Below are 14,539 nucleotides of genomic sequence, written 5' to 3' on the forward strand. Positions count from 1 at the left end.
AGTATTGGTACCTAAATGGTATTTATGACCAGGCTAAATGTAAAGTGAATTAAAATTTAAAGGATTATAGTCAGGTAGGCCACAGACATCTGTAGAGAAATGTCCATTAAGAAGATGAAAGAACCAGCAGTCCCTGGTGACAGGCACATGTCAGGTTAGCGGTCAGCCATACCTATACACTTAGTGCCATAGCAAATGAGAAACACATTGCCCAAGGAGGAGAGTACTTAAAAAATATTTATTTTAAACCGAGAAAAAAAATAACAAAGCCAACATTTTGGAATTCATATCCATCATTGTCATCAAACTAAAGTCAAATGAGGAAAATAAGACGTGGGCTGATACTAAATTATTATCACATATGTGTTTGTAGGTACCGTATACATTCCAACCCATGGCTGTATTTATAGAATCAATTGAAAGCATAATCTTTTGAATGTGTCATTACGTCTATGATGCTGTAACCACAAAGAAGTGCTACTTCACCCTGGAAATAAAGGCCTTGTTTAATAAAACTCAAAAAGTGAAATAGCCTCTAGGGTGTTAATACACCAAGGGATTCATTCTTTCACAATGTGACTGAGTCACAAAACCAGTCACTATTTTTGTCATTTTTATGGCACAATGCTGTCCTGTGCATGCAGCATACATAGCTTTGTTGCATCTGCCTCGTTAAAATCAAGAATTCTTTTGAAATGGTCATCAAATTCTCTTAAGTGATGACTCATGGACACAGGAAATCTGGTCTCTTAATTGAAAGAGACTGACTACGTCTTTCTTTCCTTCCCTTCCTTCCTCACTCCTCCCCTCCTCTCTTTCCTCCCCTGCCCCATCCTTCTCTCCTCTTTTCTCTTTCCTAGGCTTCCCTTCCTTCTTGCCTTCCTTTCCCCTCTAATCCCCTCCCTTCTTCTCTCTCTCTGTCTCTCTCCTATTGGGTGGGAAACACCCATCATTGGTGTCCAATAAAATACACTCAGCAAATATCCTAGGAAATCAACTTTGGTATTTGATGTGGCAAAAGATGGTTGAAGTTACTTATTGCAGAGAAGGCTTCTACTCTGACTTACATTCATAATACAAACATAGCCGCTTCCCACTCTGTGTTCTTTTAAATGTTTATTTATTTTTAAAATTTTTTTTTTTTTCAACGTTTATTTATTTTTGGGACAGAGAGAGACACAGCATGAACGGGGGAGGGGCAGAGAGAGAGGGAGACAAAGAATCGGAAACAGGCTCCAGGCTCTGAGCCATCAGCCCAGAGCCTGACGCGGGGCTCGAACTCACGGACCGTGAGATCGTGACCTGGCTGAAGTCGGACGCTTAACCGACTGCGCCACCCAGGCGCCCCATAAATGTTTATTTATTTTTAGAGAGAGAGAGAAATATAGAATGAGGCAGGGAGGGGCAGAGAGAGAGGGAGACAGAGAATCCCAAGCAGGCTCCATGCGGTCAGTGCAGAGCCTGATGAGGGGCTTGAACCCATGAACGATGAGATCATGACCTGAGTTGAAATCAAGAATTGGACACTTGACCAACTGAGCCAACCAGGTACCCCTCTCACTCTGTGCTTTTAAAGACAGTTCAGAGAGAAAACTTTCCCTACTAAGTGTGCAACTCATATTCCCTGGGAATCATGGCTTCCCAATCCAGTTTTAAACTAACAAGCCCTTGATAACTGATGATACTGATGATTGCTAAGAAGAAGTCACTCTCAAATTTGGGCTTGTGTTCCCAAAAATACAGAAAAAAAATGGTGTTTTGCAATCTTATTTTGCCTTAGAACAGAAAGAGTCTTTCACCACGAAGGCTCTTTTGCTGCTTCACCGGAAATCTCAAATGTTGTTTGGATGCTCTTCTCTGTCTTTATGATGAAACTGGTTCAAAGTCCCATTCTCGTAGTTGTTTGTTTTTTTTCTTTAACATTTATTTATTTTTGAGAGAGAGAGAGCGAGACAGCGCAAGTCGGGGAGGGGGAGAGAGAGGGGGTACACAGAATTCAAAGCAGGCTCCAGGCTCTGAGCTGTCAGCACAGAGCCCAACATGGGGCTCAAACTCATGGACCTCGAGATCATGACCTGAGCCAAAGTTGGCTGCTTAACCGACTGAGCCACCCAGGCGCCCCCCACCCATTCTCCTAGTTGTATCTCTGTTCTCAGTCTACAGTCCTTTATTTAAATATACTTGCTTGATGGATTGAAATCTTTGACACTGGAAATAAGAGATGGAGGAGGATGGCTCCAAAAACACCATTTCCCAACCGTAGGATCTTCTAGTTGGCACCACCCTTCCACAACATCCCTAGCTTTATCTCTAGTCTTGACATGTGATCTAGTCTAGAATGTGATCACTAACCACATTCCAGATGGTGTATTGGACAGACAGCACAGCCATACTGGAAGATGTGGCTAAAAGATGTGTGCTAAACATCATCTTTAGGACAGGAATTGAGGCAAAACCATGGTAGACTTGGTGAGGTGAGATGTGGCAAGTAAAGAGCTTTGACATGCATCAGCAATCTCAGATGTGCAATTAGGGGTCTAATGAGAAAATGGGGATAATTGGAGAAACAGAATGTACTCCAAGATAATCCGAGGAGAAAAACGGGGATAGTAGTATCACAGCCCAAAGAAAAAGACTTGGGCCAATTTTTATATTTGGTGTGTGAATTTTTAAAATCTAGTATTTTCTTTATTATAGAAAATGTCTTCTGCTGCTTGCTTTCATTTCATATTTTAGTAGCCATCTTCTGGGGCAGAAGCTCTCCTAAGATGACCTACTACCTGTACTCTCTGTTAGAAGCAATGCTATGGAACTCTTTTTATCCTCCCTACGATCAACATGAACATGACGTCCATATCTTTATTGCAGTATCTTGCCCTCAGCTCTGTTGGCTAGTTAGTGTTAATTAAAATTGTTGAGATAATGGATAGATAAAATGTATGAGTTGTCTTCATTCAGAGCTCCATATTATAAATTATTTAAAGAAACTTTAAGTTGAACAAATAGCAAGAAGTTTAGGTGGGAAAGGTAGCCAGTGGTGGGAATGATTGGATTCTCATAGAACCTCCAGTCATGCCCACGTGCAGCCGGCTACTCCATCTGGATGTGGGGCTTTTTTTTCACCTTCCACCTGATCCGGACCTACAGACGACCACCTCATTTCCTCTTAAACAAGTTACCTGTCTCATCAATATACACTAGTAGTTTTATTCCAAAAATCATTTTTATTAAATACAATGTTCAGTGAAATATCAAAAAGAATGCTGAATATATTTCGAAGTAAAGGAGACTTTGTAAGGTGTTTCATCTATGTCAAAGCATGTGTGTTTGATAGGGAAAACTTTTCACACCAGCTCCATCCCAGACTTGACTCTTCAGGGAGCAATCTCAGATGGCCTCATTAGAGAGAAGTTAAATTGGGGCTGGCCTGAAATGGTCTGGAGTTTGATTTCAGCTTGCCATCTCTAGAGATTGTAATCTGAATTAGATAAACTGCTTGGAATCTTTTTCTTTATCACTTCTCTGTTTAAGGTGTGTACTCAAATGGATGTGATGATATAGCTAAATAGAAAGAATAAAAAAGAAGAGACCTGCACAGCTAATAAAAATAGTACAACCCACAAGCAATGAAAAAGCTGCTCTAAAACATTTCCTGATAATTTACTCAGAGGTTTAAAACTTAGATTCTGTCAGATTTGAAGGAAGGAATTTCAACAATGAGGGGGCTCTCCACTGAAAATAAATGTCCTTACTAGGTCTTGCAAGGGTTCAGACTGAAGCTCAAGCTGGTCAGTAAACCTCGAGGGTCAGAGGTTTGAAGGGAGAGGAGTGATTGTCACATCCAAGCCATATATAGCTCGTCATCATTGGTCTGTTTAAGAAATGTCAGGCATTTCCTCTTCCCAACCAAGAAAGAGTCCTAGGAACAAAACTCATGTTCACACAATTTAGACTTTCAGCAAAATATCAATTTGCCTTTGGGTTTAAAATAACAGAGAAAGGTGTGGAATAATTTACGAGAGGAAAAGAAGTCTCTTGGGGTGGCTGTTATCTTATGCCATGTTAATGTTCTTGAGCACTGGACACTCCCCTGTAGTTGAATGTGTATTTATTGAGAAATATTGTTCTCTATGTCATAGCTCTGTGCATGAAACTATTGTCTAAAAATAGCTATTTAAAAGAGAGTATAATTATTAAGATTGGGATTGGAGAAGTAAGCGTGTTCTTAAGGAAAATATTAATGGCAGCTACTCCTATAATATCAAGAAAACGCCATGTTATTTTTATCATGTTTTTCAGAAAGAAAATCTGAAAATGTTAACACAAAACAAGCAATGTGTGCTCAGTGTCCAGATACTTCCTCCTGAAGCTATGGATTTGGATTGACTAGGGCACACCTGGACTTAGCCCCAAGGTTTGGGGTCCATTTCCAGGCCAAAACCCCAGTTTCCAGTTCAGGGCTCCTGGATTCCATTAAGATTGCCCGTGAATCAGGCAGGGCTAATTCAGCCCTGAACAATCAATCACTCTCACTCCATTTTGTGAGTGGGAGTGATTGATGGTTCTCCTCTGGTCATGGCTGACCTAGACGTAGGACGCGGACCTGAGCACAATGCCTCATGTGTGAGTGGCTTATTTGGAATTAGTCAACTGCAAGTAACTCTCTTGTGTCTTCCTTGTTCCTTCTCTAGATAGACACATATCCTCAAGTCCTTTCTATGCAGCCTTCGGTTTGTTTCCAACTACTGTTTCTCTCTCCTTCCCCTCATGGAAAATAGCTGCATGTCTATGCCCCCTACTCATTTTCATAGGTTTCGATTAGCTAGCCCCCAACTTTTTTCCCCACACATTCAATTATGTTTCTATTTGATCTTCGATTGTTAGAATCCGATCGGCTAACCCATCTACTCCTCCCCTTCTCTCTTCCCAACCCTGGGGTTTGCAGGAGCTGTCCTTTCTCTTGTTTTCTCATAGAATTGTCAGTAAAGAAAAAGAAATGTAATTTGAACTGCTTTTCTCCTCTTTCTGACATTGTTCTTTTAAGCAATGGGTGGCAGGGATGGTAGGGAAGGGGAGTAAAAACCAGCTTCTCCATGGTTTTGTGAATTAGTATATTTTGTTTGCAGCTAGTTATCTTCCATTCTTGGGAATACTCATGGTGCATTTCAAAGAACAGCGTACCGTTTTGTAGATGTTATCATTATGGCCTTTTTGCCCAGAATTACCACTGCTGTTACAGTCACTACAAGGAAATGCTCTCCCACTCATTTCTCTGATAAGAAGCTGCCTCCCATCCTCATACTTCCCATGGTCCACTAGCTGGACTGAGACATTTGCAGCAAGGGTTTCAAAGGGAGGCTAATAATGTGCACCGTTTTCAGGATTGTTATTTTCTCCCAAAACTCACTGAAGTCATGAAAACCCTTATGAAAAATGATTAGAGAAGTTGCAAAAATTCACAGACAAACACAGGGCAAAACTCAAAGCAGTGCTTTTCATCATTTTGGCAAAGTGAAAACGGGAGGGCCTGCTCTTTTTTTCTGTCTCGTGGCAAATCACGATTCCGAACACATCTACTACATAGAGTTATGGAATTTTTGACCATTTTCTCTAACAGGGAAGGTACAGTTTCGATAACTCAGAGAAAAATAGCTAGTGATTATCTCAGGTTACACACAAAAGGGCGATCATTATTTAGTATGTAGTGAATATTCATTTATTTATTCAAAATTCAGGATGTAAATGAATATATTGACTTATAAGATAGGATCATTTGAGAAAGAATATTATAAATGCATAAATGTATATACACAGCATATATTATATATTAAATAACATATACATATAAAGAGTGAAACATATAAAGGATATATATATGTGTGTGTGTATATATATATATATATATACACATATATATGTATATATATATACACTTTCATGGATATAGATATATAAATTGATAGGATTCAAAGGAGAAAACTATTTTGTCCATAAAATAATGTAAGAAAAGATTCCTTTTTCAAAAAGTTTATTTATTTATTTTGAGAGAAAGAGAGAGAGAGAGAGAGAGCACAAGTGGGGGCAGAACAAAGAGAGAGGGAGAGAAAGAATTCCAAGCAGGCTCACACTGTCAGCACAGAGCCCCATGTAGCGCTCCAAGTCACAAACCGTGAGCTCATGACCTGAGCCGAAATCAAGAGTTGGACGCTTAACCTACTGAGCCACCCAGGTGCCCCTTTGACACATAGTTGAATCTCTTAGATGAGAGAAATGTTTTTCTTGAGGGACTTACAGATTTTTATAATTTTGTTTAAATAACAAATGCAATAAAAACATTCTATGTTCTTTTGTAACATCTTTTTTCTCTTTTGGTCTCTGTGAGGAAGTGCAAAAGACAGTAAACAAGATAATAATGGGTTAAGCAAACAAACAAGCAAACACATGAGTAAAGGGGTCAATCTCCATTTGGCTCTGCCAATGTTTTCAGTAAGAGTTGGGCAGTTAGCCTGGTGGACTCCCGTACTGGGGGGCAAGAAAAGCAGAAGTGTGACCTAAGGGACAGCAGGTTTTATGGTGTGGCAACATCGTATATTTGGCCTCCCTGTTGGCTCAGCGTGGCAGCGACAAACTCTCCCCTGCTTTGTCCACATGCAGCACATCTGAAGCTCACCCAAGAAGAGACTTTCCCTGAAGGGAGGGGCAGCTAAGGAGTCCCAGGACAGAGCTGGCCCACTCTGAGCGGTCATTCTAGTCTATTCCCTTAAGGGCTTCAGTGCTGCCACAGAAGCAGCATTGTTTAAGCCATTGCTGAATCACAAAAATATTCCTTTCCTGTCAGCCATGTCACCACCCTTAGACTGAGAGCCAAGCTCATTCTCTGGCCATGAGAACAAGTGGAAGTGGGTGGGAAAGCAGCAGGATTTCTTCCATCATATCCGGAAGACTATGCTTCTAGCTCCCTCTCAGATAGGAAAGGGCATTGCTACTAGTTTTTTGTTTTGTTTTGTTTTCTTTTAGTGAGGAATAAAACCGCCTTTTGAAATTAGTCATTAAACATAAATGTGGTTTACAGCGCAGGAAATGTCATGGTTCCTAACCAAATAAGAACTAAGGAACTATCCAGTTATTTTTTTATTAGTAGTATCTGCACATCAGAATGTGTGTATTAATGTTATTTGATGAGATTATTGTCAAGCAAAGGATATGCAGGAGAGATATGATTGCTTTAAAGCTAGGGACAGGCAGATGCGTATCAAATGTACATAAACATCTGAAAGCAGATAAGAAAATATTGGCCTTGCTTCAAATGAGATGGAAGCAAAGATAGGCAAGAAGCATTTATCAGAAATGGAGTGGAAAAAGATCAGGGCCAGGTATGTAGAACCTCCAGGGTCTGTAGTTGCAAGCAAATAAACAATAAAATTTTAGATGCAAGTTATTGAAATGCTGCTGTACTTTGTTAAATAAACAACTAATGAAAATATATGAGAGTTGAAAAGGTAAAGATGTTGTCCATCATTACCTACAAGTAAAGAGTAATTGAGCATATTTTGAGGTTTATTTCCTTTATGACTGTGAAGCAAGATCAATTTTAAAACAAACTCTCATTTCTGCACTAGTGGCCTTAAATCCATACAGTGGTGTTCTTTTTCAGTCCAGAGCATGAGAATAATTTTTCTGCATAGAATTCAGAATATCTAAGGAGCAAGAGGTCCTGAAAGTTATGCATGATACTTCTCTATGAGGTAAAAGATATCATGTTTATAAACCATGTAATCACAATGTCTCTCTCTTTTTTTATTTTTATTTTTGAGAGAGATAGAAAATGTGAGTGGGGGAGGGGTGGAGGGAGAGTGGAGAGAGAATCTTAAGCAGGCTTCACACCCAGTGGGGAGCCTGATGCTGGGCTCCATCTCACAACCTCTTATGACACACAAGATCATGACCTGAACTGAAATGAAGGGTCAAAAGCTTGGGGCACCCGGATTGGCTCAGTTGGTTAAGGATCTGACTTTGACTCAGGTTGTGATCTCACAGTCCGTTCTGTGCAGACAGCTCAAAGCATGGAGCCTGCTTCCAATTCTGTGTCTCCCTCTCTCTCTTCCCTTCCCCTGATCATGCTCATGCTCTGTCTCTCTCTCTCTCTCTCTCAAAAATAAAGATACATTAAAATAAATTTTTTTAGAGTTGGATGCTTAACCAACTGAGCCACCCAGGTTCCCTGATCACATTGTCTTCTAATAATATATTTAATAATTTGGTCCATGACACTTATATTTCTTAAACCACAGTATATTAAATAAAATACATGTATATGTATATATATATATTTATGTCTTACATATATATATATATATATATATATATACCTAGTGTTTGTGTATGTGTATATATAAAAATAAATAGATAAATAAATATATACTTATAAAATATAAACAAAAAATCATTTAAAAATACTGAAAGCATAGGAACACCTGGGTGTCTCAGTAGGTTGGGCGTCCAACTTCAGCTCAGGTCATGACCTCACTGTGGGTTTGAGCCCCTCATCGGGCTCTGTGCTGACAGCTCAGAGCCTGGAGCCTGCTTCAGATTCTGTCTCCTTCTCCCTCTGCCACTCCCCCATTCATGCTTTCTCTCTCTTTCAAAAATAAATAAAACATTAAGAACAATTAAAAAAAATACCGAACACAGTTTCAACTTCCTAAAAGGTGAAGATTTCAGATTTTAGTTTGGTTAAGGGGCAGAATTATTTTGTTCTGAGAAAAGCATTCGAGTGTATTCTTTAGTTACAGAATTATAAAGAAGGCATGGACACATACATTGTTCTTGCAAAAAACTTTGAAGTGATGACTGAACTGAATGTACATGTTCAACTGGATAATGATAATGAAAACTGGATATAGGTTTAACAGACTCCTTTAGTCTTTGTAACTTTTAGGAAAATGTGTCTGTACTCTGTGTGGATTTAGATTTTCCTGAGCCTATGTGGTATTGCTTATTTTGTTGTATTCTTGTTCAAAACCTGAGGGATTGAACTTTGCCACAAACTGAAAGAAGGATTTGGGAGAGAAAGATCTGGGATAAGATTGGTCCAGGCTGGCACTGGCTGAGCTACAGATGCCCTGCAGGTGGAGCTCAAGATTGATGAATTTATTTTTTTTATTTTTTATTTTTTTCAACGTTTATTTATTTTTGGGACAGAGAGAGACAGAGCATGAACGGGGGAGGGGCAGAGAGAGAGGGAGACACAGAATCAGAAACAGGCTCCAGGCTCTGAGCCATCAGCCCAGAGCCCGACGCGGGGCTCGAACTCACGGACCGCGAGATCGTGACCTGGCTGAAGTCGGACGCTTAACCGACTGCGCCACCCAGGCGCCCCAAGATTGATGAATTTAGATATATATTCTAATTTTTAAAATATTTCTGGGGCCACGTAACCTTACCACTCTGCATCAAATGAGTGGTCACACTTCTAATCACTTTTGCAAAAGTTCTACCTGAGGATAGGAAATAAGGACTTGAGAGGCAGACCTCACACTGGAGTTAGGAGTCACTTTTCCTCTTATTGGAACCTCATAGGGTTAGGGCTCAATCAATGGAAAGAGCAAGCCTTGTTTGAAGGCATTTCCATTGGCCTTGCAATTAGGTGATGGTCTAGAAAATAGGACTATCCCAAGGCTCCCCACGTTGCACTTCCTTCCATTGGTTTTATGCATTTAGAGAAGTCCACCTTGGTAAAGAGAATGCCTTTCAGTCTTGAACGGAGTAGCAAAGAGGAGAACAGAAGATCATCCCTTAAACCCAGACAGTAGCATAACTCAGCATCTCCCAGAGAATTATCTCTAGAGGATTTAGCAGAAATATCAGAGAGACGCTAAAGAAGTACAGGAGATGCATTACTTCATTAATTTATTCCTGTGTGCAACTGGCAGCCCCAGCGGTACATACTCTGTTTTAACCCCATTTGCAGTTTACTGTGATTCAATCCTGGTACTAACCATCTAAAGTTAGCATCAACCCCGCCAGTTAAGGGCTCAATCCCCCACAATACTTTTCCTGCTGCAAATCTCAGTGCAAGTTCAGGATGTCCTCATGCTACTCATACACAGCACCCTTAAATTGGATAATTCACTGGAATGACTCATTGAACTCAGTAAAGTGCTATGCTTATGATAACAGTTTTATTGTAAAGGATGCAATTCAGGAATAGACAAGTGAAGAGACACATAGGGTAACGTCTGGGAAGGTCCAGGATTCCATGCTTTCTCCTTGATAATCTGGGCATACCATCTTCCCAGAACATCATTGCGTTCACCAGTCAGGAAACTCCACTGAATGTCAATGTCCTGAGTTTTTATGTGGGTTTGATTACATAGGTAAGATCGATCAAATCAACTGCCACATGATTGAATTCAATCTCCAGCCCCTCTCTTCTCTCCAAAGTTTGGGCTGGTTCAAAATCTCAACTCTGTTATTAGTGGTTGGTCTTTCTAGTGAACAGACCCCAATCTGAAGCTACCTAGGAGTCCACTATGACTCATCTTATTAGCATAAAGTCCGATGTGAACCTCAATAACAGAACTCATGTGTAACAGACATTTCTATCACCCAGGAAGTTTCAAGAGTTGTAGATGTTCCATAGCAGGAACCCAGAACAAAAACCAAACACTTTGTTACATAACACACCTCTCTTAGATGTTGGCAGAGATGATTGGTTGGGTCTGTCTCCTAGTATTCAAAGAGAGTGGAAGCCAGAGCCATCACATTTAGACAGACATCTGATCATGTTTTTCATCACTTTGTGGGGGAGACTTAGGCAAACTGGATAATACTTCGGAGATGGAAGTTGTTTGCTTTTAAAGATACTTCCTTCTTGGTTTGAACGCTGGTATTGTAAGAGGAGGCTTCTTAAGTCAAATATAGTCTCTGAATATGGGTATGAAGCCAAGTGTGTTAGTCATGCAAATCTGGTAAGCAATTTGAGGACTTCACTATTATTTATACTTCTAGTAATCTTCCTGAGCCAGCGAGAGATCACGTAAAGTCCTAGAGTTTGTATTTGCTCGTGCACCGCAAGATAGGACAGTTCTGGGCTATGAGAAGATAGGTACTTGTGTGGAAAAGTAACAAACTAGGAGGGCCACAGATAATATCTTTATAAAGAGAAAGTAAAGTTCAAAGAATTTCAGGAGCTCTGCTATTAAATTTATTTGAAAAGCTGCGGTTTGAAAAAGTCTCTAGTAAGACATCCATTTTGTACTTACCTCTAAAACGTGGTTCATAAAAATCAACAAATCTCTTGTACTACAAAACCTGCCTGGCACTGCCCAGATAAGCATCACTTGCATCAGAGAGTCATTCTGACTACAACAGAAAATGACTGTGCTCATTCGAACTACAGAGAATGCAGACTGGTGTTCAGGAAAAACCACATGCAGTATCACATGTTAGGCAACCACTGGATGTACTGTTTGCTTAGTGTTTCTCTGGCTGATGAATGATGTTCCCCTTTGAAGAACCAAGACGCAAATGCTATCCCTGTGCACAGGAAACTGGAAAAAAGTAAAGTGATTTTCTAAGTTTACTCAGAAAGCCGGTAGCAGAACTGGGTCAAAAGTGCCATGTTTTATTATTATTACTGAACCAAGAGCACCTAGAAGAAAAGGTTTGAAGGGTTAAGGACAAGGTCTTAAATTGATCATGTAAATCATTTTCTTTACTTTGATGTCTCCAGCATCTTTGTAGGTCACAGATAGTTTGATTAATGCCCAGGTGTTTTTATGCTTTTTAGAACTGATTCATAGTCTCTAGGATTGAGAGAGGAGGAGATTTTTTGAGTCCCTGCCTCATGCCCATTGATTTTTGTGGTGGAAGTGATTAGATAATGTCACTGTGGTTGTACTTTCTGATTCCTGCATGTACTTTATAAGGATTTTAAAAATTTTTTTCTTAACTTTCCTGAATAGTTATAAATAATTATTTCTTTCTAAGAGAAATTCCAAAGAAATTTGGGAAACAGAGGAAAATTTTCTGTGTCTGGTACCTTTGCTTATTTTTCTCATTTCCTTATAACAAATAGAATTAAATTTCATCTTATAAAGTGTTTTGTTAGGTTTGAATATTTTTTCATCCAAAACACATTAAGTTCTTTAGATACTTAAGAGTACATAATTACAAATGTATATCATTAAAGCAAAGCTATATTAATTAATACAAAGCTGCCCCAGGGTCTAGTAGCTTGTGGAGGCCCCAGCAAAACTACTTAGAGACTCCTTCTCTCCTTTGTCTTAACATGTTGATTTCTTTCTTCAATTTTAATTTTGTAACTTAACACAAAGTGCATTTTGGAAATGTGCACAATTAGTTTAGACAATGTAAGTCAGGTTACTAAATAATAAATAATAATAGTAAAAAACAATCACAATAGCTATGGTTCTATCATTAAGGCATATTTTTTCTACTAGTATATATTATACAATATAAAGTTAGTTTAAACCCAACTACTAGAATGGTCAATTTCATCAAGTGTTGTTTTCTTAAATAAATCTACTGCAAATTCAAGACTAAATATTTGTATAAAGAGAAAAAAATGAATTGAGTTTTCTCCTGGATTCTATGTAGTACAAGGAAGGAAAGACATGTCTACGTTTATGAGTTGTGTCACAATACAGATTTTTATTTTTTTTATTTTTATTTTATTTTTATTTTTTTAATTTATTTTTATTTTTATTTTTTTCAATATATGAAGTCTATTGTCAAATTGGTTTCCATACAACACCCAGTGCTCATCCCAAAAGGTGCCCTCCTCAATACCCATCCCCCACCCTCCCCTCCCTCCCACCCCCCACAATACAGATTTTTACAAAGAGGTTCAGTTTGACTGTTTTCAAATATCTTTGGTTGTCATATTAGAGTTGATGTTGTGACAGCTGCTATACACTACCATAAACTAACACCAGCGTCTCCCATTAGAGTCCTAATATACAAAAAGGGTAACAGACACATCAAGTGATTTTTATGCCATTAACTAACCTGGACTAACCAAAGACTTCCCAGTGGAAGTTTTAGGGGACCTATTTCAATGATTGGGTAAACACAGTTTGCAGTGAGCATACTGACATAAGCTAAACAGATGCTTTTAGAGGTTTCTGAACCTCACCACTATTGACATTTGGGGCTGGATAATTCTTTGTTGTGGTAGACAGTTCTGTGCATTGTAAACACCATAGGATGTTTAGCAGCCTCCTTAGCCCCTACTCACTGGATACCAGTAGCATCCCCAGGACTCATTGTAAAAACCAAAAATGCCTCCAGCATTGCCAAATGTTTGCCGGGGTACAAAATCGTTCCTGATTGAGATCCACCGGTGTAAAAAGTGCTTGGAAATAGCTTTCATTCCACATTAAATATTTTAATGCTCCTCTATATAGGGTTTACTTTATTAATTGACTCAGCAAACATACTTCTTCCTAATACATGGAAACTCAGTTAGCCCAGACTCAGAGTGATTTATCTCAAATTCCAAATTGATATAGTCTAAGTTAATTAATTTTATTGTATAAACCTAATAAACATTGCATTAACCAGGGTTTCAGATAAGTTTATAATGTTTTTATGCCGCTATCACCCAGCGCTTATTAGTATCTCTTAGTCTAAACAAAGCCTTGCAAACTATGCTATAATTTGTACAACAAAGAAATATGAGGCAAAATGTTAATTCTGTTGTGGTTCAGCATGTTACCCACTGGTCAGTCATGTCTGCTATCAGATATAGTAATTGGCTCGCTTGTGTAGCTGTTATTTTTCCAACAAAAACTAAAACAGTTATTGTTGAGGGAATATCTTTAATAAGAGCGTTTTGGGAGTTCAGTGAAATATGTGTCATTTCTTCTGAAATCAGCCAAGTGGTTGGAAGAAATCGTGAGAATGTGAATGAAACTGGGAAAGGCTTGGGAAGAGCGTTGGGACTGGTCATGTGAGCCATAGAAATTGTTGCTTTTCTCAGCTCCCTTCTTTTCTGATGTCCAAAACAAGAGCCTGAGCTCATCTCTCTATTTCCCAGCTGTAATGATTTCATCCTGTTCTCTATCTTCACTGGCCCTGTGTCTTTCAAGTAACTCTATACTTTTGTCTTTGCTCTAAATGCCAGTACCAGCTATTTGTCAAAAGATCCTTACACGCCTGTAATATTCTCTGTAACCTCCTTATTGAGCCCCTTTTCGAACTTCCCTGCTTATTAGCCTTAGCATTTTCAACATTCAAATTTCAGAAGCAAAGAACTACTTGCTTATTTACCAGATGGTCTTTTTTACTTTATAATAATATCTAAAAAGACTGGAAACCACTCATTTCTCAGCTCGTCTTTCAGAAGTCATGGTGCAATAGGACTGGAATAGACCCTAGGGATCATCTGCTACAACTTTCCACCAGATGGGAGCTTTAAGCAGGAGGCTCAGAGTCAAACAGACCTGAAATCAATTTCTACCTCCATTTTACATTATCGGAGTGACATTGAACAGGTTCTTAAGTTTGCGGGTCT

Source organism: Lynx rufus, unplaced genomic scaffold, assembly GCF_022079265.1.
Source record: "Lynx rufus isolate CCGP_SWC_20201006 ecotype Redwood Valley unplaced genomic scaffold, mLynRuf1.p SCAF_2, whole genome shotgun sequence".
In the NCBI taxonomy this organism is placed as follows: Eukaryota; Metazoa; Chordata; class Mammalia; order Carnivora; family Felidae; genus Lynx; species Lynx rufus.